Here is a 27,986-nt window from a genome sequence, read left to right as displayed (position 1 = left end):
CAACTGCCCCTACCCACAGCATGCTTCATGGGTGAAGAGGTTGTTTGTAAGACAGCTGGAGACCAGACAGCTACAGAGCTTTGAAGTGCATTGGGAGCTGAGCAGGAAGCCCATGGAGCACTGGTGTGAGATGGTAGTTCATATTTACTGTGTCACCTTTCTTGCCTATATAGCAGACTGTGTGTATAGAGTTAAACAAAACTACAACAGATTGTGTGTTTGGGAGCTTCAGTCAAGAAATGGATGGTAACTCCCTAATGCAACCCTAAAATCATAAATCTTTTGAGTAAATAAATGTAAAAAGATCGTTTTTCTCATTGCTGTCTTCAGAAGCAGCCTGTCTCTGCAGGGCACAATGCACTACTAGTCAGCTTGACAGGAGAGTCCAGCAGCCCTCAACAGAGAAGGAAAGCTTAACTCTGCTTTTTGACAGTAGTTAGTAGTTGCTCCTTCTTGACTGAAACAATTGATCCCTGTGTTTATTTCTCTCAGACATCAAAAATACAAGGGAAATCACTACTTGTCTCTTTTGTGAAAGTCTGGTATATAGAGCATAATCTCACTTTTGAAGCGTGAAGATGGTAATGAAACAAGGAAGAAAGGCTAGATCTTTCAGACCTTGAGACACTAAGAGAGCCTTGAAGTCTTGAAGCCGTTCTTCTTGAAGGAAAATGGGATGAATTTGATATATGAGGAATAATTAGGCAGGATTCAATTCACGCATGAAAGAACTGAGATAGGGTTCAGCTAAAGCTCTTTTCAGTTACCTGCTCTGCCATACCTTCCTATATAATTTGGGCATAGCCCTACAATGTACCTCAGTTCTTCATCAGCAAAAGAAAATAAAATCCTCTCATAATCTAAGGAGCAGTCAGGTTCAGTAATGGGAAATTAAACATATCATCCATAATTTGTCAAGGTGGAATGAGCAAAGCCAACAACATTAAAGCATTTACTGTTACTAAACCTTGTATGTGGCTAAAGTCAACAGTATCGGTATAGATGTTCATATTTTGTAATGTTTATAAAAATCAGTGCCATCAAAACCGAAACCGTACGTAGCATCGTGTTTCATTCCAGTTTCAACCACAGTAGCATGAAGATTAGGGTATGAGTCCCTAGTAAGTTCGTTTACTGCACCTCTCTTGATAACTCTACCTGGACACAGAAAATTTGAGGTGGAGTTACTAAATCTCAGGCCACGTCCTCTAATCTCATTTTCTAGTGGATCCATACTAGCTTTCTGTATGCCAGGGAGTGTATTTTATAACCTTCACCTTTTTGTGTAGGTTTTTACTTGCTTGTTGCTTAACTACCTGTGTAAGCTACAGTGGCACTCAAACACACCGTATCAAGACACTAGAGTACAAACCAAGTAGACTGATTGATATTTTGGTTACTCAGACTCATTTTCTCCAACTAAGTAAGACTATTTTGAATGCAGTTACTCTTTGCAGCACAGCTGTGAAAGAGTACCTCTCAGTGACAGGCAAGCAAGGCTTCTGCTTGGGTCCTACCCCCAGGAGGTTCATGGGAGAGATCATCCCAAAGGATTCAGCACAACCTGTGTGCCTGCCTTGCTGCTTCTCATTGCTTTCACTGCCAAAACCAAAGAATGAAGCTTTTTGTTTCCGAGCTAGTTAGTGTGTCCATGAGCTTATCCCTGGAGAATTGCGCAGCTGCAGAGTGATATGGCTAGAGATGGGGAAAAGTTTCACTCAGCCTTGCTGCCCTGCGCAAAATTTGTTTATTAAAGCCAAACAAGAATTTGTGCCTCTCATAAACCTGCATTTTTTCTCTTTGCCAAAAGAGAAAAAGCACTCCCATCTCTCAGCAGCAATTCCCTCACTTAAAATGCCATTGAGCCTTCATTGTCTATTTACACTTTTTGATTAGGACCAGCAGCATGCTTTCTTAAAAAAAAATAATATGTTTAATGAAAAAAGCATTTTTTTTTTTCCCCACAAGTTGCAGTGTTATCTGAACGGATTATCCATGGTGTGGATTCTCCAGGCCTTACCTGCCTCCATCACTCCTGGCCACATCACCATGTCTGAATGGAGCATCGTTCATCCCCAGCCCCATTCTGCCTGCTTAAAGCTGCCTCCGTTCTCTACAGGAATTTGCTTACCAGCATTTCCAAGGTGAGCACACTAAATCTATCCTTACTGCCTAATTTATTTACCTTTTGTATAAGCCTTGTTTTTGTTTTATTTGGGTTATTCTACCATTGCCATTATGCCGCATAATTGAGAGTTGATTATTTTGTGAAACTGGCAGCTGTGAGAGGTGTTGATTTAATACCCCAGAGACCTGATCCCTTAAGTTTATCTGCACTGCAGCTGAGTACAGGTAAGAAGAATGCAAATTGCCCACAGAAGCAGCTCTCCAATGGCATGGAGTGAAGTCCCTAAAGTAGATAAAGGAAGTCAGTCTCACTGCCCAGTCAGTCCACAAAGCAGGGCTACAATTAGAGTAATTTCATCCAATAGGTGCCAAACTGGGACAGTATTCAAATGAACTAAAGAAGGAAAAGGCCATATAATTGGGTCACTGCTGGATAAGGAAAGAAGATAATATCATTTTGGCAAGTTATACCTAGATATACCAGGCAGTAACCAAGGTTGTCTTATAATCAAGACACAATGGTTCAGAAAGATCGAAGTACACAAGGAGAACTGGAACTGCTAATGCCTCTGCAAAACCTGTTCTGTAAATTTCAAAGCTGTCAGTCTGGTACCTTCTAAGGGCCTGCATTCATTGTATGATGGCAAAATGAAAAAATTGACTCATGGGTGTGGTTGTATAGTAGTGTCAAATTTGAGACTAGAAGAATTCCTCACATCCCTTCACTAATGATCCCCAAATTTCTATGCAAAACAAAAATCATCTCCCTGTTTCAACAAAGCTGATGCTAAAACACATCTGGCTGAGTCAGACCTAATTTTGGAACAAAACAAAACACCCTATCCACCCTAAAAGATAAGGTAGTTTCTTTAAAGAAAAACAGGGAAGCTGATTTATTAATAAAGATAATCAAAAGACTTTGTCAGGGCGGAGAGAGAATCTGTATAAAATTTTATCATCTCTGTAGCCATTTCTAAGTAATTTGGCTCAAAGCTCTAGAAAAGCCCTCCAGCCCCACCTTTTCCAGTTAAGAAGGGTCCATTTCCTTTTTCCCAGCAAACCACTGACCTTCTTCTCAAGAATAGCCTCTTAGATGCATGAGATTAGTAACTGTATATATCCAAATACCATCAATACTCAGTCTCAGATCAGACAACTTTGAATTTTTTTTTTCAGTAGGATTCAAATTTCCTACCTAACTTTGCTTCTCTCAGTTTTGTCAGTACTCTATTACCATCATTTGTATGCCTTTTAAAAATCATGAATTTGCAGCCAAAATATCCTAGAAGTTTGCATCTTCTGGGAAATCTATACATTTGTAGCTCATCATCCTCAGCAATAAGGAAAATACCTAGATCTTCTTGGATGAGGCAGTAAGGAGTTCATGGGCAATTTATTTCCCTAAGTGAGGATATGGAACTTCTTATATCAAAGACTGAAAGCCAAGGCTTCTTTTTTTTGTTTCAATGTTTTCAGTATTCATGACAGAAACTACAAATCTTTGAATGAAACCATATTGTAGGTGTCCAAATCTCCTTGCAACAGCTTGGTTTTATACATTCAAGTGTATAAATAACAGCTTTCAGGCCATTTGAAGACTGGCATTACTTTAATGAACTCCTTCCATTTCATGGGTTTATTAAAAACTGTTAAATGTATATGGGACACATGAACAATATTGCTCAAAGTCTCCTTAGCCCCAGGGCTCTAGCTTTTCCTAGACTACTCAGATCATCTGCTCATTCTGGGTTTTCTACTATATTTTCCTCAGTTTTTCAAACTGTCCATACAGAACATTTTCATTGCTACATTACAAATAGTTCATTCTATTATCCAAAAACAACCTAAGTGATAATGCAAGAAGTGCCCATTGTGCTTCTTATAGAGGGATGTTAAATATGTATAAATTTATGTGCTTTTTTTTCCCCTCATGACAGTATTTTCCAGATCTCTGGCAGTTGAAGAAATGGAGGAAAATATTTCAAGTCAGTCACTTGATAAACCCACTATTTCAATAATGTTTCATTTTTTACATGAAAACCTGCAAATTTCTGAGCTGTATTTCCACAGATAATAGGGATGCTAGACAGGATACCTACTCAACAATGTGAGAAGTAGAAAGTACTCCAGAGCTTTGTACTGTAAGAAATAAGAATACTTTCTGTCTCCCACTGACACTGACTTCAGACTTACTCAGACTTCAGCTTTATTGAAACTTGTGCTTTGATTCTAGTGAAATTTAAGTTTTCCATTCCCACTTTGGTTCTTTTGTTGTTTGATTTTGTTTGGTTTTAATTCATTTTAATCCCATTACCCTTTTTTGTTTAGAAATCATTTAGGCCTAGCATGTTCTTTCAGTCTTCAGTTTCTGTGGTTAGAAGTCTGTGACACTTGTACAATCCCATGGCTGCCTCCATCCATCTCCTACCACAGTTCCCCACATTAGGGTCAGTGATTCATGCTCATTTCTTTATGGTTTGTTCATTTCACTCTTAAATATGATGTTTAAGTTAAATCGTCAACTATGCTAAGCCCTGAATTAGTATATATTATAGAAAATCCCTGCCCTGAAGAGTTTCAATTTAAGTACAAAAGTTTGAAAGAATGAAGTGGAGAAAGGGGCAGAGCCTCAGAGAATTTCAGCAATTTGCAGTCACAAGCCAGAACTTGAATTTCAGGGTCCTGTAATTCTTCTATTTCAGTATATCTCTCTACTCCTTTTATCAAGGCAAAGAATCATTCCAGCCAGAAATAGAAAGAAAATAGCAGGTTTGATTCTCAGGTTCTTATTTACTTGATGCCGCCACAACTAATGTTCAACAACAGAGGGTCAAGAAAAGAAGATTTTGATGATTTAATGTTGGATTACCCTAAAAAAGCAAGTTTACCAAAAGGGGAAACTCAACTTTAAAAAAAAAATCAAAACTTTGTCTTAGAATAAATTTAACGCAAGTACAGGGTCTATGATATTTGCTTTTTATGCCCTCACAATGTCCTTTGCTCTTTATAGTTGCCTAAATATCTGTTGTGAGGTCTGTTGTGCCACCTTCCCAACCTGAAGAAGGAAAAATCTTCCTTTGGGAAAGGTGAAGTTTTTACAGATGATGAAAGCCGCTTGTTCTAAGGTTCAGCATGACAGACCATTTCAGTAAATGCTGTGAGCATGTACCCAGGAACATTAGTTTTCATTTCCTCCTAAAAATGTTTGAACAGGCATTTGAAAGAAAATGCAGTGATTCAGAAAGTTAAATATAATTCCCTTTACATCAGAAGAATTGTGGTGGTGGAAAGAAGAATTTTAGATGGAACAGTAGATTAAAATCAAAAAACCTGTCCCCAGTCAGCAAACAACTCACTGTGTACATTTAAATAAGCCACTGAAAACCTCTGCCATGCTTTCTCTATATACCTATTTTTACTTAGAGAGTTATATCAAACACTGGTTTTTATGAAACTTAAGTGAGGTTTCCAAAGTTTGAAGCTTTTTACATCTTCAGGGGAAAGATGTATAAATGCCAGATATTGCTAACAGCAGTAATCAGAATAATGCAGCAGAGACACAAATTAATGCCATTCACCTGTAAGGTTTCATTATACCTTTAGTTACCTAGGCAGTAATCTGTTATTCCCTCACACTCATAGTACCAAGAACCTTATCAAGTTTTTATGTGATTTTCTTTATGAAGTCTCATTGCTAGTGAAAAAAGGGCCTTCATCTTCACTGTGTACAGGTAGGATTGACACTATTAATTTAATAAATAACAAAGATAGACTATATCCTATATGTTGCCATATATTTCTTCTAAAAACTCCAAGAACGGAAGTATTCTTCTGGTCCTTCTGTTACAACCAAGCCAAAAGACAACTAAATATGGCAAGTATTTTTGTAGCCTAAATAATGCCACATAGCATTTACCTTAGAGGTAGCCACAATATTATTCTACCCCACTCCTATTAACTCACAATCTTTCCTTACAGTAAAGTTCAGGTTTTTACATCAAAACATTCTGAATATACGTGGATAAGGTATATATACACTGAGAAAAACAGATTTATTGACATATCTAGTGGTAGACTTTTATATTTATTACTATAAATTATTCAGCGGAAAACTTGACAGATTGACTAGCAATATTCTAATCTAGGGTGCTAGCAAGATTCTAATTTCACATGAAAAAAGTTAAAGTTCTGCCCCTTCCTGACAAAATAAGATCATTTTCCTAAAACCCCCTTAAAATATCTTGCAAAACATTGAAGCATGCACACACCTAAATTTAAGCAAGGCATATTTAGTCCAGATAGAAACTTCAAAAGCCTGGATTTTCAAATGCACTTGTACAGAAACAAATTTCTTATGACAGCATTAGCTGAAGTGTCCCGTTCTTGAAACACATATGTGCAGGCATAATGCAAGTGCCTTGTGGGTGTGTTCCAGTTCTGATTTCCCACTGCCCTGTACCTCCTGTGACCACTGACACAATTTAGGTGTATAGTTACCATTTCCCAAGGGTGTATCTGTTTGCATGTATGGGGTCTGTAAAAAGAGTGGAGCAATGACAAATCATGTTCATGTGTCCGTGCTTCCAAATGGGACCATTATGATTAAGTGCAGCATAGCAACTCATAAATGTATAGTTTCCTAAAGAACAACTGGCCTCTACATTGGTTCAGTTAGTGCTCATACACTATCATCATTGCTGTAATCGCAGTAGTAGTAATTTGCCTCGTTTAAAAAAAAAAAAAGTCAAAGTGTTTTGTAATATTAGTTTTCCTTGAGAACTAAGAAGCTTAACAGCAGCTAAGTCATAGCTAGTTTTACGATAAATGTAAAAGATAATGAGTTGAATAGTAATGACACTTAGCACTTACGTAGCTTTCAAAGTGCTGTACATATACTGAATAATCCATTTTAATTAAAAATGCCTTGAATATATTACAGTATTCTTGAAATAAGTGAGAAGCGTTGGTCATTACTTTAACAAGGGAAAGATATGCCCCCAAATACCTTTATGTCTGAAAACTATTAAGAAACTTACACTGCAACATAGCTTAGGAAAAAGTAATGTTTCACCACATGGAATAAGCCTTTGGAAAAGAGTGTAACTACTTACACAAATAAAGCAGTAAAGTCAAGACCTAAATTATATGCTAAAGTTTTTTCCTTTTTTTCTCTTTTTTTTTTTTATTACAGAGATTTCAACCTTTCAACATACCAGGCAAAAAGTCCCACTGACTTTACCAGGAGAAGTCTCGTAGCAATTTTTATGTGCTTTCCAAGGTGTTTGCCTTCCCTGAATTGTTCGGTTTCATGTCAGCAGTGGTACTCATAGCTATAAAACAAAAAACTTTTTATTTTTTGTGCAAAACCACACCTTACTATTTCTAAGAACAGTGTTCTCAGCACTCCTGCCCTCAAGAAAAATGCTGCACTTCCCATCAGAGACCTTAATTTTGTTCCTTGTAAGAAGGAGGTGGACAGTAAAAGGGCAGTATGCTTCACCAACTGAATTTCAAACCCTCATTTTACTTGTTTTTTAACACCTTGCTAGGAGTTGCTCTGCTAGGGTGACACTTCCATACCTGTTGCCATTCTCCCCATCATGCCAGCCAAAATGTCTGGGCTGCATGCAGCAAGCATGCAAGAGTACACTTCAGTTTCTCACACCTAAAGGCCTTACCAACTTGGGCAAAAATTTTCTGTCCCTTTTCCCATACAACTATTCATCCTTCCCTCTTCTGATACACTTTTTGCTTTCATAGCAAATCTGTGTGGACTTGGGATGTATCTCTCAGCTTTGCTTTTCACTTTCAAGCATACCAAATTTTAATCCATAAAGCATTAAACTCGCAAAGGCAATTTTTCTAGTACAAAATAATTTTTGTATCTAACTGATCAATGCAGTGCTACAATAATCCCAGCCAGTCATTGCTGTCTCTACTGAAAAGCAGGAAAAGATCCCTCTGGTTAGTGAACTCCATTGATTTTCCTAACCATTTTCAGCACTCTCTTCCAAAGATATTTTAAGTAAATTTATATAAAACATCACTTCTGTTTCTCAGAGGCAAATCAGTTTCTTCTTATTGTGCTCTCAGAGGTCACTGGTGATACACGGATATCTGAATGTATTTAGCAGACATTCTGTAAGTGTTCAAGAGCAGTGAAATCTTGATTTCTGGTCAGCAGATTTTATGAAAATGAACATGGAATTACTCCTTGCATCTAAGACCTTATAAACTTGTCTGTGGAAAAGGTAGGAAAGTGTACCACTTAGGTTATGCTCTCTTTCGAGAAGCTGGTACAAAAGAATCATAGAATGGTTTGGGTTGGAAAGATCCTTAAAGATCATGTAGTTCCAGCCCCCTCTAAAATGCCTGAGTCAAGCTCAAGCCCAGAGCCTTGGCATTTTGCATGTCTGGAAAAACAGAACTGAAAACTTGAATAGTAGTTTCTTCAGGCTATGGTCATATGAAAATTACTCCTAACTGTGTGTAGACAAGCCATTCCACCAAACAGATATTGGGACAGAGAAGAGGGGAAAATGGGATATATTCTAGTACTTTATGCTTCCAAATTGAAAACATGAACCCCTTTTGTCCAGTCCATAATCTGCAATGGACTTCCTTACAGATTCTAAGATGCCTATATGTCTCACTGTCCCCATCTTACAACATCGGCAATGACTGACTCAAATCAGAGCTAAAGAAAGATAGAAGTACTGCAATTACTTTTCTTATCATGAAGGGGAGAAAAGGGAATCAAATTTGTCTAACAGTTTTGAGACAAAATATGTTAAATGTTTTTCACTAGATAAAATTTACATTATCTGCATATTCTTCCTCTTTCACAATCTCTAATGAAGGCCAGGTCTGTTGCAAGTTTAGCACCTCTCCTCCAGGCACCTTGTGGTTAAAACTGCTGTAGAGCTATAGATGTCCTCTGTCATGGGTGGCCTGTATGACCTTGAGTGAGCCAGAGCAGATTTCAAGGAAATAATTCCCTGTACAGAGGATCAATTTACAGCCATCAGACTCAAGTCCACTTCTACTTTGTCTGTTCTGATTTTGCCCTTTGGATTCTAGCAATATTTAATACATTGATATTTCTGAGACACTTTTGTACTATAGCATTTCCAGCCATAAAGGCAGACAGTTCTGGTGGGGTCACAAGCAAATTAGAGCAGTCTCTTCAAGATGTATAAAGTTCAGCCATAGTTCACAGTCACAGAGACTGCATTTTCCAAAGCATCCTGTGTAATGCAATAACATGAGCTTCATCAGCCAGCAACAAAGATGTCACTGTGGATGTTATTTCTGAGAGGCAATGGTAATTCACTAGTATTTGCACAGATTACTGAGAACAGGTGTGCAGCAAAGTTGATTCCACTCATTTGTATTAATAGGTATATTAGGGTATTGTGTCTTATCACGTTAATTAATTAGAGTGGATTGAATTAAGGAGTTGACCAGCACCTAATAAAAATTAATGAGGAACCATGCAGTAAAAAGTAATCCTTTATGCTGTATCAGGTAAGCAGTAAAAGTGGTAAGCAGGTAAGTGATAGCTGAGTGAACTCCCACACCATGCTGGGAAGGCATAATTAATCAGCTTTTAAAAATATTTCAGGCATATTTGAAGGTATGAACAACAACAAAATCAACAAAACCTCCAATTTCAGGTCCTGCAGATGGGCAAAAGACGTAAGAAGTGAATAAGCATTCCAGGAGCCAGGAAGGACACAGCTAGACTAGCAAACCTGGCTTCACACATTTTGCTTTCTTATGTTCCACTTGCTTACCCAGATAAATCCTTCACACAATCTAGAATATAAGAGAGTTAGCTCAAACTGTTTTGGATAACAACAGTACAAAGCAAGTCACCTCCCCTTGAGTACTATCTTTTTTTTTTTACTAGTACATTCAAACTTCAGTTTTGAGTCATTGTCGTGTAGTCTACATAACACAAATAAAATACTGCTTTAGTAACATGTGTTGAAACACTTGAACCATAGAAATTTACCTGCACAGGCAGAGACCTGCACAGTCCACCCCTATGCCAAAATAGGCTTATTCTCTACAATTACTCTAAAATGATTGTCTCAATTGGTAGAGATTTCAAGGCACGCGACTTCTGCCCCTTCTCTTGCAGAAGATTTGACAAACCTACGGTTTCTAGAGTTCAAAGGATTTTGACCTCTATATTTTCTTCTCAAAAGATCATTCCAGGAAACCTTAGTTTTGCTGAGGAATGCAAAATATGGCAGCAACTTTTCCCCACTGTTTATACAGCTCAGTTTCCTATAGGTAGCTACACAGAATCATAGAGTGAGGAGCCCTCAAAGATCATAAAGTCCAATCTCCTTGCTCAAAGCAGGGTCAGCTAAAGCAGGTTGCTCCAAGTCTTTTCCAGTCAGGAGCTGAATCTCCATGACAGACATTCCACAACCTCTCTTGGCAACCTATTTGACCACCTTCACAACAAAAATGGGTTTTTCTGTTAACTGGACTTTCCTGTGTTTCAGTTTGTGTCTATTGTCTCTTCTCTTGTCTGAGTCTTGACTGAGAAACTCTGAGAAGAGTCTCGCTTCATATTCTTTAACCCCTACCCATGTCAGGAACTAAACACATGAATATAGGTGACAATATGACCCATATATGCACCCTTGAGTTCTCTTTTCTGGGCTGAACAGTTCCAGCTCACTCAGACTCTCCTAGGATAAGAAATGCTCCATTCCTTTACTGAGCTTCGTGGTCCTTGCTGGACTTGCTCCAGCATGTCCACGCCCTCTTGTACTGGGAAACCCAGTGCTGGCCACAGCACTTCAGGAAGGGCCTCACCAATGCGGAGTAGAGAGGAAAATCCCCTCCTTTGGGCTGCTGACAGTGCTGTCTCTCAGGTGGACCAGGAGGCTGTTAGTCCTCTGTGCTGCAAGAGCACATTATTGGCTGACGTTCAGCTTGGAGTCCACCAGGACACCCAGGTGTGTTTCTGTCAAGCTGCTTCCGAGACACCCAGAATTCCTGGTGGATGGGGCTATGTTCTCCTCGAGGTGCAGGACACTGTACTTCCCATTGTCAAGCTTCATGCAGTCCCATTTCTCCAGACTGATGATGTCCCTCTGAAGAACATAACCATCTGATGTAATATCACTGCTGAATCTTCCTTTGGGCAAGGAATATGCATTGGACCATGTAAGTCTATAATACAAATTCATTTGAATTATATATGAGATCACACTTACCTTGGCCCGATTTTTGTTGCTCTACTGGCAAAGAAAGACCATTGCAAAGTTTTGCTAAATTATGCTAGACCTTTCAAAAGCCTGTAATGAGGAGAAGGGCTCTGCTGATGTAGATGAATCCTACGCTTACAACGGCATAAGTACTCTTTTGTTCATTTTTAGTTCATAATAACAAACCTCTCCTAAAATTGCACAGAAGGGGCAAAAAGCAAATTGTTTTCCAAAAGTTCAGGAAACTAGGAGAATAATGTGTGCTAATCTTTGGCTCACTTTGTGTCTGTGAGTAAGGCTTTCATCTTCTTCTCTCCCATTTGATACAAATATCTCCCATTTGATACAAATATGAAAGCTGATGAGAAACAGTAATCTTACTGGAAATTTTACATTTAAAATCTCATTCCCTGACCATCCTACACACATCCTCCACTTCTACAAGGGGTCAAGTAATTTTCCCAATAGTGAATGCCTTTTATTATTTTTTTTTTTTTTTTTAGCAGCAACATTTTCTTCAACATATTTGATTCGTATTAAGGAAGCCACCTGTCTTTATTACTCAGCTCCCTTAAGCAGCAAGTTAATTATGCACATAATAGTCTTTTGCACCCACTGCACCCTGAAGGAAGTATAATGTGTTTGTATATTGGCAGCAAGGGAAGTAGTGGTGGGTCAAGTGATTTATTATCAAATACATCCTACAAATATCCAAGAGACACTCAGGTAGGACCACTACAGACTAGTCTTGGGGCTACTAAAGGGCAGCAGTTAAGCAGCACCATACAATTCATATAAGACAGAGAGGCTTCCCACACACACAAAAAAAAAAAATTCAAACCAACTATAAAACCAAAACCCTCAGGGTTCATGTTGAAAAGAATGATTCAGCTTTTTTACCTCTTCAAAATACAGAAGATTTATTCTTTCTGAAGTATTTCAAATTGAAGAATCATAATTTTGTTATGAATCACTAATGCTATTTCCTGTGTAACACTGATGTTTTCTTGGAAGACATTCATCCAGTTATCACCCAAACTCAACTTTGCTTAATTTTTAAGACCAAACAACATACTAACTAGGATGTCATAATAAAAGAATATATTGTAATGATAGAATGAAGTGGCTCAGAAAATATATACCAGATCCTGTTCAGGACGAATCTCATGGTGAATAAAGGAAACTGTTTCAATGGTATAGAACGAACAAGTAACAAAAGTGCACAAAGAACCTTCTACTCTGAGGTCCTTGTTTACAAGGCGTATTATGCAAAATACTCTTTGCTCTTACAGCTTACAACCACATTATGTGACAGAGCATTTGAGGAACATTCTGTGTTCCAGCATAATCACATGACCCAGACAGATATGCAAACAACTCAGTTTCAAATCACGCTGTAAATCCCATATGCATCCATGATAAGCAACATCAGAATCATGATAGGAGAAACTATCAGGCTTTGTTTTTGGACTAACGCTTTTAAAAGAGGTGACTGGAAAGCTAGAGAGTGCTTGGGCAAGTAGATATGTCCCTAGGGTTGGTCTAAATGTGATGTACACCCAGAGTTCATTGGGAATACCAGGTGGGGAGCCTACAGTCAGCCTCACTGTTATTCTTGCAGGAAAATAACACTGAAGGCCAGTAATTTTAGTCTCATTCTGCTGTAGATACCTCTCAGTATAGTTTTGGTATCCCTTTTACTCCAGTGGGTTGCAGTAAAAATATCCTGTTTCAAGATCACATAAGGTACTCATGTGTGTCTCTCTCCAGTGTTCAGCCTGCTGTCATAATTTAGCCAGCAATAACAGCAACAGACAGCCACCACTTCATTTCTAGAATAGCAGCTTCCAAGCTTTTTTTTTTTCTGGAAGTGTCTCTTTGGGCTCATTATATGCTTGTAGTTCTGAATTTCACTTTTGCTACTAAATTTCCAGTTGGCTCCTGACTTCTTGCATCATTGCTATGATCTTAGGGTTTGGAACTGGCAAGTTCAGGACTTAATCTCCAAATATTCAGGGTCAGAAACAAAGAGATATCTGATAAAGACTTGACAGAAGTCTAAAATTATACTGGAAATAGGAACAAAGTAAAGCTCCTGGGGTATGCTGATGAAAAGGTAAAGCCATAACAGCTCATAAACATTCCAAATTTCATCTGGAAATCCAAATTTCTAGTACAACTGTGCCCTCTTGTCAGCACCTTGCAATCTCAGGATGGGTTAATTAATAAAAGCTGGTTTATATATTTGCTTTTTTTGTGGAGAGGTAAATGATGTTCAGAGTTCAAAATTCTGACCTGGCCCTTCAAAAGAAATATAATTAATAATCTGGCTACATTGGAAAACAACACTCTGGAACCAACCAGGTGCCTTCTTGGCACAGAAGTCCTTTCATGATAAAAATCAAGCTGGAATATTTGGGTGGGTTGGGTTTTTTTCCATTTTGTTTTAATAAGTCAGTATGACTGCAAGCCAAGATTAAACAGTGAGAAAGAGACAAAGTATTTTACCCAGCTTCACAGTGCCTTCAGGCTATGCCAGCTACAATACCTTTCAACACCATTCTCTGTCCCATTGTGAGGATTAGAAAATAAAAAGCCTTTTTGGCAAAAGTGGTTGAGTCATTAAGGATAAAACAAATAGTTTTTAGAGAGAGGAAAAAAAAAAAACAAGTCATGGTGAAACTACCTGCAGCTAACACCACCTGCTCCAAAGGAGCAGGATCATTGAATCCATAAAAAGTATTTGGGACAATTGCTGTCCAAAGGCAGTCTCTGTTTTACTGTATTGTTCAGAAACACTGGCTTTTCTTTGAATACTCAGGCTTCTACAAAAGGCAGGCAAGCTAGACATTGTTCATACAGACTAAGGGATTTCCTTCTATCTCTGAAATATGGAAAAGCATAGTGATCATGTTTACCGGAGGTGTTCCAGTTTATCTGGGAATTAGGCAAAGCAGACCTTTAGGGAAAGAAAACCCTGTAGACTAAGTATATTGTTTGTACTGACTTAAAAGTATTTATGATGATGCTTTATTTCCCCAAAATTAATCAATCAGAGAATGGATGACTAAAACACACAACAACTAATTTTATGCAGTATGATTTTCTTACTGCAAGGAATTGTGAGTCAAGTTATAAGGTCTAATCCTAGCCTTGACAGGCTTTAGTTTATGTGCCTTACTAGTTGCATTTTGTGGCCTCTCTATCCATTTATCTAAGTTTTCCTAGTGTAAAAATGGAAGATTAGTTTTCATTAACTACTGGATTTTTTAAATTGGTTTTAAATCACTGTTAATCTTTTGCTTTAACTCTGCCCCTTAGCCTTCTGTTGCCTCTGGGGATACAGAAGTCATTTCACCACTTACCTGGAGATTCTTCTGCCTTTGTTTTAGAGATCATATAGCCCTATTTCTTCTCACTGCTGTTATTTCTCTTCACTGCTGTAATTTCTCCTCACACAGTGTTTGTGCAGCACCTAACACAAAAGGAGCCTTCATCTACAGCCATCACTACCATCACAGCAGCAACCACCACAATAGCAGCAACAGTGTATATCACCATGTAACTTGCTGATCACTTGTAAAATATTTTCATAATTTTCACTGAATTTCTTCCTTCAGAGTCAATAGAAATAAAATGCTTACACTATAATTTAACAGGATAATTAAACTCAGACTAAAGGGAATTTTGATTTTTTTTAAATTATCAGAATATTTATACCATGTTCTGCTGCCTATGTGGTTCTCATCTGTGTATCCTGTCTTACTGCTAAAATCTTTTTGATGTGGACAACAATGATTGTTTTAATTTATATAATTAATTTCTTGTGTTCAGTATAATTGAAGTTATTTTAATTAAGTCACTTGCATATCCATTGGTTAATGGCAGAATGTCTTAGAGAATTTTTACAGTGATAGAAAGAAGAACAGTAAAGTAGGAGAGGGGGTGGAGAAGAAAACACCCTAACACACATGGGAAACAAGCTCCAGGGCATTGTCTCTTCCCTGCCTAGGCACTTCATCATGATTTGTTGAGATTGTGCAGAGAGATAGCATCCCTCAGCCTGACAAATCCCAAATTATTAAATTTTTGCGTTTCTTATTTTTCTTTCCATGTGCCCAAATCATGACACAGGTGTGAGAGAGAGAGAGACTCAGTGTATGTCTATGTACACAAACACAGTATTAATATGATTATTCATAGTTGCATCACAGTAGTACTGGAGTTACAGAAAAATCAAAGTCCCTTCACCCACATTCCCTAGGCCAAAAGTCCTAAGTCCACAACCCACTGAAAGCAGGGAATATAAAGTGTTGGCTGAAGGAAGCTTGTGGCAAGACCAGGAACTAAGCCTAGATTTCTGGTGGCCCATTCAGATGCTTTGAAGGTGACACTATTTAAGAGAAATAATAAAGTCAAATAGGAAAGAAGGGTTAAGTATGATGCTGTGTGAACTCAAAGAGCTTAAGTGAAGGTCACAGGGCTCAATACTTGAAGAAGTTTAAGAGTCCAAGGATTCAGCCTTTAGAATTAATTTTTTTTCTAGGAGCTGGTTAGTCATGTATTTGTTGCTCAGACACTAAAAGCTAACCAGCACTTCTAGGCTAAAGAAGAATTCTAATTGTGGATTAGAAAAAGTACAATTTCTCCCTTTCCAATGCAGGCGAAGACCATGCTCAAACTGAGCTTGAATCCAGCACCTGTGTGTTTAATTTTCATCTTGAAAAAGAGAGACTATGTCATGCTGGAAAAATTGCACACTTTCTGCACTTAAAATGGGAATGATAATACTTCTCTGTCACTGAGGCATTGGAAATATATACAGTTTTGAGACACTAATATAAGTGGGACAAGATCTCCAGTGACAGTATTTTTACAAATTTGAAGTTCTATACACAGAATACAAAAGAGTAGTTCAGACACCAGAGCACAAAAAAATAAACAAGCTTGGGAATATAATGGAAAACAGCCAACATATGCATGCACCTTCCTTGTCCTCCTCACACCTTCCAAGGTCTCTGGAACATACTGTGCAAACACATTTTTCAATTGTCAGCCCTTCACACAGAGAAAGCCTCCTGTAGTATTTAAAGTTAAAAGAATACTGAGTGGTTGAATAAAATTTCAAAGCTCATGAGAACTCGTTCAAAACTTATTTCTTTATCAGTATGTGAAAAAATGAACCTCTAAAAAACAAAAAAACCAGTAAAATGTGATCCTGTATATCCAAAATAATTTAAATATATTATTACACTTACCTGAACTCTTCAGTTTATTAGGAATATCTGGTATTGCAGATCACTGCCTATTGAGGGAGTCCACTGCTGAAGTTTCTGAAACAAAGATGAGATACAACACCTATTTCCTGAACATACATGCTTTTTGTATCTATAACTTTACTCTGGTATGTTATCTCGGGGGAAGGAAAAAAAATAAAAAGGTTTGAAAGGCAGTGCTGCTTTTAATTTAATTAATATATCAATTTAAATAAAATAAAACTGCTTCTACTTTCTGAGAAAAGGCTTAAATAGCAAACTTGATGGAAGAAGCTAATGAAAACATATGTCATTGCCTTTACTTCTTCATTCTAAACATCACAGGTCGAACAGAACAAAGTTTACCTGCTACTTATATGCAGATTATGCCTATTAAAGGTGGTTGTGGCCTCTACCGCCACTGACCAGAACCTGGTTTTATTCTAGAATTCGTAACATCTGTCTAGTTTTCATACCAGTCTCTTCCATTAACTCCTTACGAAGCCTTTTCCAAAAATTCCTTTGCACACCTATTTCCCTTTCAGCAAAAAGCCAGACCAAAATAGAAAATTATTACACCCATTGAAATGGAATCAAATTGTCATGTCTCAGCCAAAGTTGAGAAAATTGTATTTTTCATTTGCAGTTAGAAACTAATTCCACAAACAATGGCCAATTAACTACTTTCTATAATACTGCTGTGAAGCAGTGAAGATTGAAAGAGAGGAACAGAAATTCAAAGCCTTGATGGCAGGGCAGGAATCTGTTAAGACATTCCTAGTTATCCCTCACTTTTACCTCCTGACCTTAAATTAGTGTCTGAAACAAGAGATGTTCTGTTTTCATCATCCACATCGATTGGGTTTTATTTTTGCTGTTAAGAGGACTGTATCCATAAATTTCAGAGGCAAGAGACAAAGCTACATGAATTCACAGTCCTGCCTCCCTTTTTTTATTTGCATTTAGCATCTAAAGAATCAACATAAAAAGCCCAGAGAGCTAATCACACAATAGTCAAAGGCTAAGGAACGCAGTTGCCAGTGTACACTTCTACTGCGTCCACAAATCCTCATGTATACAGATACCTTTTACTGTATACATTGACTAAAGCCTTGTACACAGAAAAAGCAAAGTACACAAGAGCCCTTTAAACAACAACAACAAAAAAACCCAAATAAAACCACTAAGTAAGTTTGCCAATATTAAATTTGGAGGAGTTGTTGACTCCCTGGAAGGCAGAGAGGCCCTGCAGAGAGACCTGGATAAATTAGAGAGCTGGGCAATCACCAACTGTATGAAGTGTAACGAGGGCAAATGCCAGTTTCTGCACCTGGGATGGGGCAACCCTGGATATACAGACAGACTGGGGAATGAGAGGCTGGAAAGCAGTGCCACAGAAAAGGACCTGGGGGTCCTGGCTGATGACAAGTTGAACATGAGCCAGCAGTGCCCTGGCAGCCAGGAGGGCCAACCATGTCCTGGGGTTCATCAGGCACAGCATCGCCAGCCAGGCAAGGGAGGGGATTGTCCTGCTCTGCTCTGCACTGGAGGAGCCTCACCTCGAGTTATGGGGGCAGCTTTTGGCAACATGATACAAAAAAGACATTAAGGCATTTGAGAGCATCCAGAGGAGGGCAATGAAGATGATGAAGGACCTTGAGGGGAAGCCATACGAGGAGAGGAGACTGAGGGGAGACCTCATTGCAGTTACAACTTCCTCAAGAGGGGAAGAGGAGGGGCAGGCACTGATCTCTTCAATCTGGTAACCAGTGACAGAATTCAAGAGACTGGCATGAAAATGAGTCAGGGGAGGTTGAGGTTGGATATTAGGAAGAGGCTTTTTACCCAGAGGGTGGTTGGGCACCTGGAACAGGCTCCCCAGGGAAGTGGTCACAGCACCAAGGCTGACAGAGCTCAAGAAGCATTTGGACAATGCTTCAGGCACATGGTGGGATTCTTGGGGCTGTTCTTTGCAGGGCCAGGAATTGGACTTGGTGATCCTTGTTGGTCCCTTCCAACTCAGGATATTCTATGAACCTGTGATTCTAAGGTCAGTATTGTAGTCTTTTAGCATAGAACCAGGTAACAAAATGGTGAAAGAGATGCTCAGACAAGACAGGTAGAGGTGACACCATGACAATAAAATAAGGTGCAAAGAGTAGACAATTTGCATAGCTAGTCTTTGATCTCAGTGGCTCTCTTCCTGAATAACAACAACAGCTGTCCTCCTCTGTAGGTGAGTTAAATCAAGAAATGCCCTAAGGGGGAAGACAAGAATCTTGATTTTTAAGAAGCTGTGAAAAAAGAAAACAAGTGGTGACATGGTCCAAAAAAACCTAGAAATATATAAATAGCAACATTCTGACCCTTATGCAAGGATGGGCTTGTGAGTACAGTGTCAGAGAGAAGAAAGAAGGCTGGTTAATATGATCTACCTGATTGACTAGTTTTAATGGTGTAGCCAAAGCCTTAAAAACCTCTGATACAAAAATAAAGAAGGACATGCTGGACTCCATTACTTTCACCATAAAGCTGTCAATGTTTTGCCAAAGAAGTCGTTCGTTGTAGTGACTGCAACCTTGGCTCAAGTAAAATGACCTCAGCAGTGTCACAGCAGCTATACACCCAGCAGAGAAGAATGATTTGCAGTGAAATACAGGCAGGATAAACTGGCAGCCCTCAAGGGGCTGATTATAATCCAGAGTGTGTCGTTCTGCAGTGTAAGCAGTACAGGACAGACCCTTTCAGTCTGTTCTTGCTGTCGTGCACTCTCAAATCTCCTGGGGTTCCCTGGCAACACTGTCTATGTTTGTTCTCGATATAGGTGGCCCTTATACACGTAGCTCCATGGAATACTCCCAGCAGTAATGACTACTTTCCTAAGAAGGGTGTGTGGAATCACATGTGAGCTTGACTTCAGCTGAATTATTCGTGCATCGAAAGTTAAACACATGCAGAATCATGTTTCCAAGTACTGAGTATCACAGCGTAGAGAAAAAGGCTCTGTTTGCAGCTCTCCTACTTGTGCAGTAGGAGGATAGGATACACACTTCACAACAAGTACCAGTGTCCCCTTTTTAATTTGGCCAAAATCAAAGCTCTTCTATCCACTATATTATGAAAGGAAACACAGCTGTTTTGTGGAAGGAAGCTATTATTTCATCTTATACCTGCAGGAAGCAGAAAACTGAAAACATTTGAGGATTTTTTCCTCAAAGATTTTCACAGAAGGTGCTACTGTCTCTTCTTCTCTCAAAAAAAAAACCAACTCCATCTAGATTTTCTTGTCTCCACGACTCTCAACCTCACCTCAAAATTACTTTTTAAACACACGCTTTTTCAGGCCCGTGTTTAGTAAAAAATAAATAAGTGTTTAAATATTTTCTTTAAAATCAAAATTACCAAAGGATAATTGATTCTTGTTTATAAAAAAAAAAGAAGAATGTTAGAATAGTGAATGCAAGAAACAAAGCAAAAATCTCTGCATTTTCAGGTATTAAAAAAACCCAGACTTGCACATACATGGGAAAAACAACAATTACAGAGCCACAGCTGTTCTCACCTGAGTGCCCATCCTCTCATTAACTCATGAGAGAATTCTATTATCTGGCAACCCAGAAGCTATTTACATACTTCTGCATTGCTCTGCTTTCTTTAGAGTCCAAAGGAGGAGCAACCTTAAAGCTCAAAATCGAAACAAGCACATAAGGAAATATTTCTGCTTTACCGTGTCAGCCCTTTCACCTTGTCACCACAGGTGAATGAGGAAAAGGTGGCAGAAGCAATGAAAAGATAACTCTTTCTTGGCAAGATATAATATTGCCATAACCAAGGACAACACTAAATAAACCCAGGTCTATTTCTAGCCGGAAAAGGAAGCAAGTCCCAATCTTAGAGCATGTGCTCTTGGGCCTTGCGTGTTCATTGATCACACAGGAGTAATATATTCAATGTGTCAAAATTGCTATTCCCTATTTTACTGATCCCACTTCCTATCATCTCTCTATTTTCCACACTCAGATTGACTTCCAAAGTGCACTCCAGTTCTGCCTAAAGCATGACCTGCTTTGGCTGTAGCCTTCACTCACCTGAAAAGCCACAATTCACCATCCTTCATCTAAGGAGAGGTAATTTTGTGGACATACCTGGGAGTTTTCTCACTCTTGCTGATTTCCTCACAGCCCTCTTCAGAACACCAAAAATATCTGACAAAGTTCAGCTATTTCCTATTCTTGCACTTGCTCATTAACTTTCCTTTGTGCCAAAAACAACATTGTGGATAGACATAAATTTTTCTTATAGTTCTGTTGGCTCTCTCCAAGTTTGTCTGTAGTCACTTCTCCAGAGTTAATCATTTCCTTCACAAAGTCATTGGATAATACTGGATTTGATTCTCACCACAGTAAAATCCTATTAAAAACCTGTATATTGTATTTTCAGTGTCAACATAAGGAGAAATAGCAGCATTTGCATTTAAGATGGATGACTAAGGAAAAAAATAAGAAAACTTTTTTCTTAATTTTGCTGTTCTTGGCAAAATGCACAGCTGTGACTCCCCAAATTCACAGGTTTAAATTCTATTTTCTTTAAAAATACTTGAAAATTTATCTTTTTCTTCACATTAATTTTAAGCCATAATACGTTTAAGTATTACCAGATTCTATAGAAAACATAAATCCTCAAAGGAACCTCTGATGCTTGGTCATGAGGGGATTGGGGTAAAAAGAGAGCACTAACAGTTTATAGGGTGTTGGAGATTTAACTTTAGGTTTTTCATTGGAATTAGGCAGATGGCTCTGCACACTGGGTTATACCTGCTCTGCAACTGCATTTCATCTTCACTAGAAATTCTATTCTGGATCTACAACACCTTCCTAACAAAATTATTGCAGAATGTAGCATAAGTCTGGAAAAGTTTTGATTACAAGAAATTAATTTGTAAAGTAATTTCTTCATCAGGGAGCAAAACATCTCCATTTTATTACCTGTTCAAGAATATTTGTGAATTCTAGATTATATATCAGAGTGAAATACATTGAAACTACCGTTAATATTTCTCCTTAACTATTTCACATACAAAAAATTACAACACACAGGAGATACATCATAACTCACATCTTCATCTTTTTACTACGCCAATGGGCTGTGCTGACAGACTTGACTTTAATCCAACTCATTTAAATCTTCTGTGACTGTTAATTCTTATATTATCATGAGACAAAGTTCACCATTCAGCCTTTTTTGTAAAACTACAAGATACTTTGAGAACCAGAGGACATTAGTGAAGTGGCATGAAAGGTCCACAGTAAACAACTATTTCAGAAAGTGCTCAGAAGAGGAAGAGACTTCCCTTCTGGTTTATCAGACCCATGGTGAACACAAACCAGTTAACTACTGAAGTGCTCCCAGCCCTTCTGAAGCTCCACAGGGCTGCAAGGTAGATAATCTACTCTGGGTTAACTTTATTCAAGCATTCCTTATTATACAGGAAGAGCTCAGCCAGCACGATGTAGAGCTTTGCATAGCTACCTCAGCAGCCACGGTTTGGTGGAGGCACAAAGCCAACTAAATATCAGAAAGATCTATGATACCTTCTGCACTATCACTGATTGCAAGGCACTGCTCAATACGTTTCTCTGATCATCTGAAAGACAAGCACAACTTCATGCCAAAAAGGCAATTACTGAACTGACCCCAGACATCTCCTCCCACTCTGATTTTGTAGGTACACAGGTGAGCAAGGATTAAATGGTCATGGGACCCAGGATATCATCTCAGGAATTGTTATCACCTGCTCTCATTGAATAACAATGTTTCATTTGGCAAATATAATTTCAGTAAATAAAAAAACTCTAGTTCCTCTGCTATTTTTTCTTAACCTTTTACCTCACCATTTATGGAAAGTCCACAATGATGACTTCCTTTTCTTCAGATCCTTCCCTCAACCCACTCTCTAACCTTCCTAAAGGGTATCCCACCTGAGGGTTGTCAGTGTTTTCTGGCAACCCAAAAGGACTCCATACTGCCTTTTCCTAGAAGGTCTTGGGAAATTCCACTTTCTACCCAACAGGCAAACACAAAGTCCCATCAGTATTGTCATATTATGCCTCTTTTTGTATGACATACTGCTATCCCTGATCTCCAAATTGTGGATTTTGCCTACTTTTAGCTTTTAAGTTAAAGGGAAAGTGTGTTGTTTTGGATCTTGGACAGTTTCAAACTCACAGCTGATATTTAGCAAGATAGAAATAACAGTCTGCATTTTTATTGTATAATTATGGGAAGAATGCACACAAAAGGTCACAGTCTATTGCCCTGCATCTTAGCTCAAGTCTTCAGCTGCCATAGGTTTGTAGAAGCCAGAATCAGCCTCACCCAAGGACAGTCTCCCTTATGAGGTCCAGTGGTTCACAGTGAGTTCCAGACAGGACTCCATTCTGGAGCAGTGAAGTGCCTTTCTTTGAGTATTTCAGCACTTCCTCTTCTGTCTGGAACTTCTAAAACATCATAAAGAAGGAATGTAGCAGTGGCTGTGAAAGCCTGACTGAAGCTTTTTACCTAAAAATTACTTGCTGTGTCAATGCTAGCTATATTTGCTTCTTTTCTTAGAGCTCAGAGTATTTGAAGATGTGGCTACACGACACCTCAAGAACTGGAAATAAATTTTTATTTTAAAGCTTTGGGGGGAAAAAAGGGCCAGAAAACATTCCCCAGAACTAAGGCTCAAAAGGCAATGAAAATTTCCCTTACTATTTTTTTATTACAATTTTGTGCAATGAAATAACATGGCCTTAAGTCATGCCAGGAGAGATTCAGATTAAATATTACATAAAATAAGTTGCCTAGGGAGGTGGTGGAGTCACCATCTCTTGAAGTGTTCAAGAGGTGTCTGGATGTGACACTTGAGGATGTGGCTTAGGGGTGACTATGGTTCTAAATTGACAGTTGGACTAGATGATCATGGGGGTTTCTTCCAACATTAAAGTTTCTGTGATTCTCTGTGATTTGTGCTTATTCAAGCGTCCACAGTCTTTGAGGACTGATGCATGAAGGCTGGGTGTTCTGAGCCAGCAAGGGTGTGCTTACTAGACAACCAGTGAAAATTTTAAACACACTGTTGTGTGTGTTTAGTAGGCCTTCCTACTGCCATGGCCCACATGGCCCAAGAATGCACTTTGGCATTAGAATGGAAATTATCTACATATGTATTAAGACACTGGCAACAACCAAATATGTGTGTGTGCATACATGCTTATCTGGACATACTTATTTTCCATAAGACAGGTGTTCACAACTAAGTAATGGGTACATAATATATATTTCTAATGGAGAAATATTATTGTTTCATTAGGAAATCCCAGAATGTCAGGAAAGTATGTTGTAGAAATATCTGTGCATTGGCCCTATTCTGAAATCCTTTTTTCAACTATATTTGTCCACTGTTAGAGGCATGACATTAAGCTAGTTGGACCTTTGATTTTAAAAAATATTTTCAGTATTTTGTTGCAAAAATTATGACATATGGTGAGCAGTGAAACACATCCAGCCCTTATAGGAGATGTTCTTGGGATGATCAGAGCAAAAGTATCAGTGCTTGTACATGGATACCCCAGTAGAGAAAAATACCAGAAGGACTTGTATCTACTTAATTCAAATTCTTTTTTAATTGAAGAATTCTGTCATTGAATAGCTATACACTGCAATATGTAAGAGAGATAATTATTTCCTCTTTACTTCTCCAGTTGGGCAATATAGCACAGAGTATTCAGCCCAGATTTTGAGAATAGTTACAATGTGGTAAAAATGTGGTAATCGATTTTGATTTTCTGAGAGTGTTAAAAGGAAAATAAACAAGGTTTTACATTAAGAAGACTATCAGTTATTTCCCGTTCCTTGGGGCACTCACAATTTATTTCAGAAGGCAGAGAAATAGCTTTCTGCTTGGTACCTTTGAAAATTATTAATTCACCTAAGGATTCCAGCTGGACCTAATTTGAGTCACCAGTTAATGTGGTCATTTCTGTTTGTATAAGTGGGAATGATCAGACCATCTCATGTGTTGGATTCTGGTCTGCAGCACATCATAGTATATTTCAAAAACAGTATTAAGCTTAGCTCTATAGATCCCTGACCTTTCTTTGAAGAATATTTGCAGGGATGAAGGAATAACACAAAAAAGGCTTGTGATAATGGTACTTGTGGCAAATAGTACAGGGATAAAGCAGCAGGAAATACTCGTTTCACCCTTTTGTTGTATATTCCTCTAGCTGAAGCTCAAGAGAGGTGCAAATGCAATCTGCTGACCAGCTGACATTCTCATATCAAGTTTCTTTTAAAAGGTATCCTGCAGACCCATGCCAGCTGCTGCTGTCATGACTTTTTGATAGTTATCCTTCCAAAGCCAGGCTGTTAATTCAAAAATCTTCAGTTTTGACTAAAGTATAGAATTGTTTGACAAATACATTCATAAATTCAGGGGTAGGATTGCAGAACCTCAAGCACCAAGCAATAACTAAGAACTTTTAAATACCATTACCTACACTGCTGTTCCATCCTTGTTAAATTACTGGAAGACTGTTAAGGTATCTACTGTTACTGGATTATGTGAAGATTTATTTCATGCCTAAATGTGAACAAATAAATTCATCTATACTGCCTCTTCATTTTTAAAGATTCAGTTAAATGTAACCTGCCTCTTGCAAGTAGAATTTTTCTATTTTACACAGAACTTTTATATTTTTTCATTCACAGAATTACACTAGTAGTATAAAACTGAAAACACTTTCCACTGTACAAGGAGGGGAGAATTTACACCCTCTTCATCTTGTCACTGCTTCTTCACAACATCCAGGTAACTATAAAAATAAATATTTATTTCTGTAGGCATTTAGACTTCAGGGTATTTCCCAGTATAATCTTATGCTGGTCTCAAAGTCAAGCATACATATTTTGAGGTAGCTTTTTAATGACTAACAAATGTCAAAGAGAAAAGGTGTACCTATTGGCTGTCATGAGGATGACCAGTCTACTTCCATAAATCACTAAATGTGACTAAACCAATATTTGTAAGGAGTCTATCACTTTGACTATGTACAATTTTCCTTGGAAAGCACAGAGATACAGCATTTACTACTCATGTTTATACAGACTTAAAAACTATCTCCGTGACTATTTTAATGAGCCAGCTGCCAAATAGTTCACTGTGTTGTAATTATGCTCTATTCTAGTTTAGCATTTTGTATACCTTTGTATACATTTCTATCAAGACGGTGACTCATCAGTAACAGATTAAGTAGTGAGACAATATTTGTAAATTGCATCCATACAGTAGGGACAAGATAAAAGAGAGAAAAATACACTAAAGATGCAAAATTCAGACCTGATTAATATAAAACTTCAGACTGGAACTGAAGTTCAAACGTGTGCTGGAAGTTAAGCTCTGGACAGAAAGAGAATATCTTACCTAAGTGTATCAAAAATCTCACAGGCTGTCTTAGGAAAGTTTCAGCTCATAATTACAAAACCTCACAAAATCCTAATATTTCCACTTTCTTGATCTATCACACATCTAATTCATATAAACCAGCATCATGCTGCAGAATTACGAGTCACATCAATGTATGCTAGTCTGGAAAACTGTATCCTTTTAAGTTTTTTACTCAATCAGAAAAAACATGAAAGCAGGATAGATCTGAAGTGGTTAAATAGAACTGAAATGCCATTCTGCCCTGTTTTCCTGCCTTGGAAATGCCCTCTTCCAAATTCTGCTTGAGCATCCTGCCCTTAGCAAAGTCCCTGAAATATAGAACTGAAGGTTATAAGAACATCCTCATTTGCATCCCAGAACAGGTCTTCGAAGCTGCCATCACTCTTCCACTTTCAACTGAAAACACTGGCTTTTTCCTTGCCTCTCCCTCTGGAATATTTTAATTCTATAGCTATGTTATTTAACTTGGTAAAGCATTTGTTTCGGGTAGTATGTGGAATGAAAGACATTATAGAGGTTAACATTCTATTCTATTGCCTCTTACTTCTCTGAATAGATAGTATCATTGACACAAATGGCTGAAAAAAAAGTCATGAGAACTGAAGATGTGTGGGCACTGAAATATTTCAAGAATTGAATAATGCTTTCCTTTCTCTGTTTAGTCTGACAGACAACAATGTGTCTTGAACTCTTTGGGACTGAATGATGGAGAAGATGAAAAAGACATTTGAGAAATGCTTTTCTTATTCCAAATGCTTCACTTTGCCTTTTTAAGAGTGTGTCCAAATTGGGCATAATGTTTCTTTTATTAAGGGAAATGTACAAGCCACGTAAATAGTCCTAGCTACAATCCAGTTCCATCCTTCCTGCCCTGCAAATAATGACTGCAAGTTTAAACTGGTCTTTGGTTCTTCAGGAAATGTTATTTTATTGTAACTTCTAATTGTGAATTACAATTATATTTGTAATTGGAGAAGCCTGTGGTTTTTCTTAGCATGAGGAAATCTCTAGCATTTCTAGTAGCCAAAAACCTTCAGGCTTCTAGGAAATATCCAGATTTCTTTCACAATGTAAGCTAGGGCCAGAATATGAAACTCCTCCTTGAATGATGACAGCAAGATCCTGCTCACAACAGAGAAGAATTTGCCAGTGTAATCTTCTCAAAGCTGAGCTCTTAATTTTGTAGAAGTTCACAAAATAAGAAGATAAACATTTTATTTATATTTGTTTGTTGCAGCCCTGGTCTCTTCCAGTGCAGACCATGGTCTTCATAATGTGGGCAGTACGAGTACATGGTCCCCTCAGTGCCTGGGAACTCAGCAGCTGCCTGCAGCACCTCGTGCCCCAACTTTCCTCCACAGAATGCCTGCAAGGTGAGCCAAGGGCAGAAGGTGTGGGTCTTTTCCTCATTCATTGAAGATACACAGAGAAGCAGCCAAAATGACCCACAAAAGTGACACTTTACCAGCTGAAAGTACAGCAACAATGGCTGGAGATCAATCATTGATGGATGTACTAGGTTAAGATCTCTATCCTACATACTCAAGTAGCAACTTGCTTTATACCTTTCTTAGCATTACATTATACATTTTTTAGCTTGTTCTATCTAAAGGTAACACACTACAATATGATAATGATTTTTCTAAAGATGTGTTCAAACTCACAAAGATCGAAGGACTTTGAATCAGTTAAAATCTCATCATTTTCATATATAACATTTGCCTGAGTCACACTAAACCGATATCTTAAGTTTCTCACAAGCTTAAGAATACAAATAAATGTTTTTGGAATACACATTTTCTGTCTATTTTTCTAAAAGCATCTTCCCTGAGCTTGCGGATGATGAATGAAATTGACACTTGCAGTGCCATCAGCTAGCCTAGACAG

The 27,986-nt window shown here is 38.1% G+C and overlaps 1 long non-coding RNA gene across 1 annotated transcript; it reads left to right on the top strand.

Annotated features, from left to right (window-relative positions):
- Nucleotides 1-416: 416 nt before the first annotated feature.
- Nucleotides 417-27,893, top strand: LOC120409999. Its single transcript, XR_005601896.1, has 2 exons — nt 417-2,144; nt 27,337-27,893. It is a non-coding gene; the product is annotated as an uncharacterized LOC120409999 (long non-coding RNA).
- Nucleotides 27,894-27,986: the final 93 nt, after the last annotated feature.

Source organism: Corvus cornix, chromosome 5, assembly GCF_000738735.6.
Source record: "Corvus cornix cornix isolate S_Up_H32 chromosome 5, ASM73873v5, whole genome shotgun sequence".
NCBI lineage: Eukaryota > Metazoa > Chordata > Aves > Passeriformes > Corvidae > Corvus > Corvus cornix.
The sequence above is the reverse complement of the archived record's forward strand: the minus strand, read 5'-3'. Positions and strand labels throughout refer to the sequence as shown.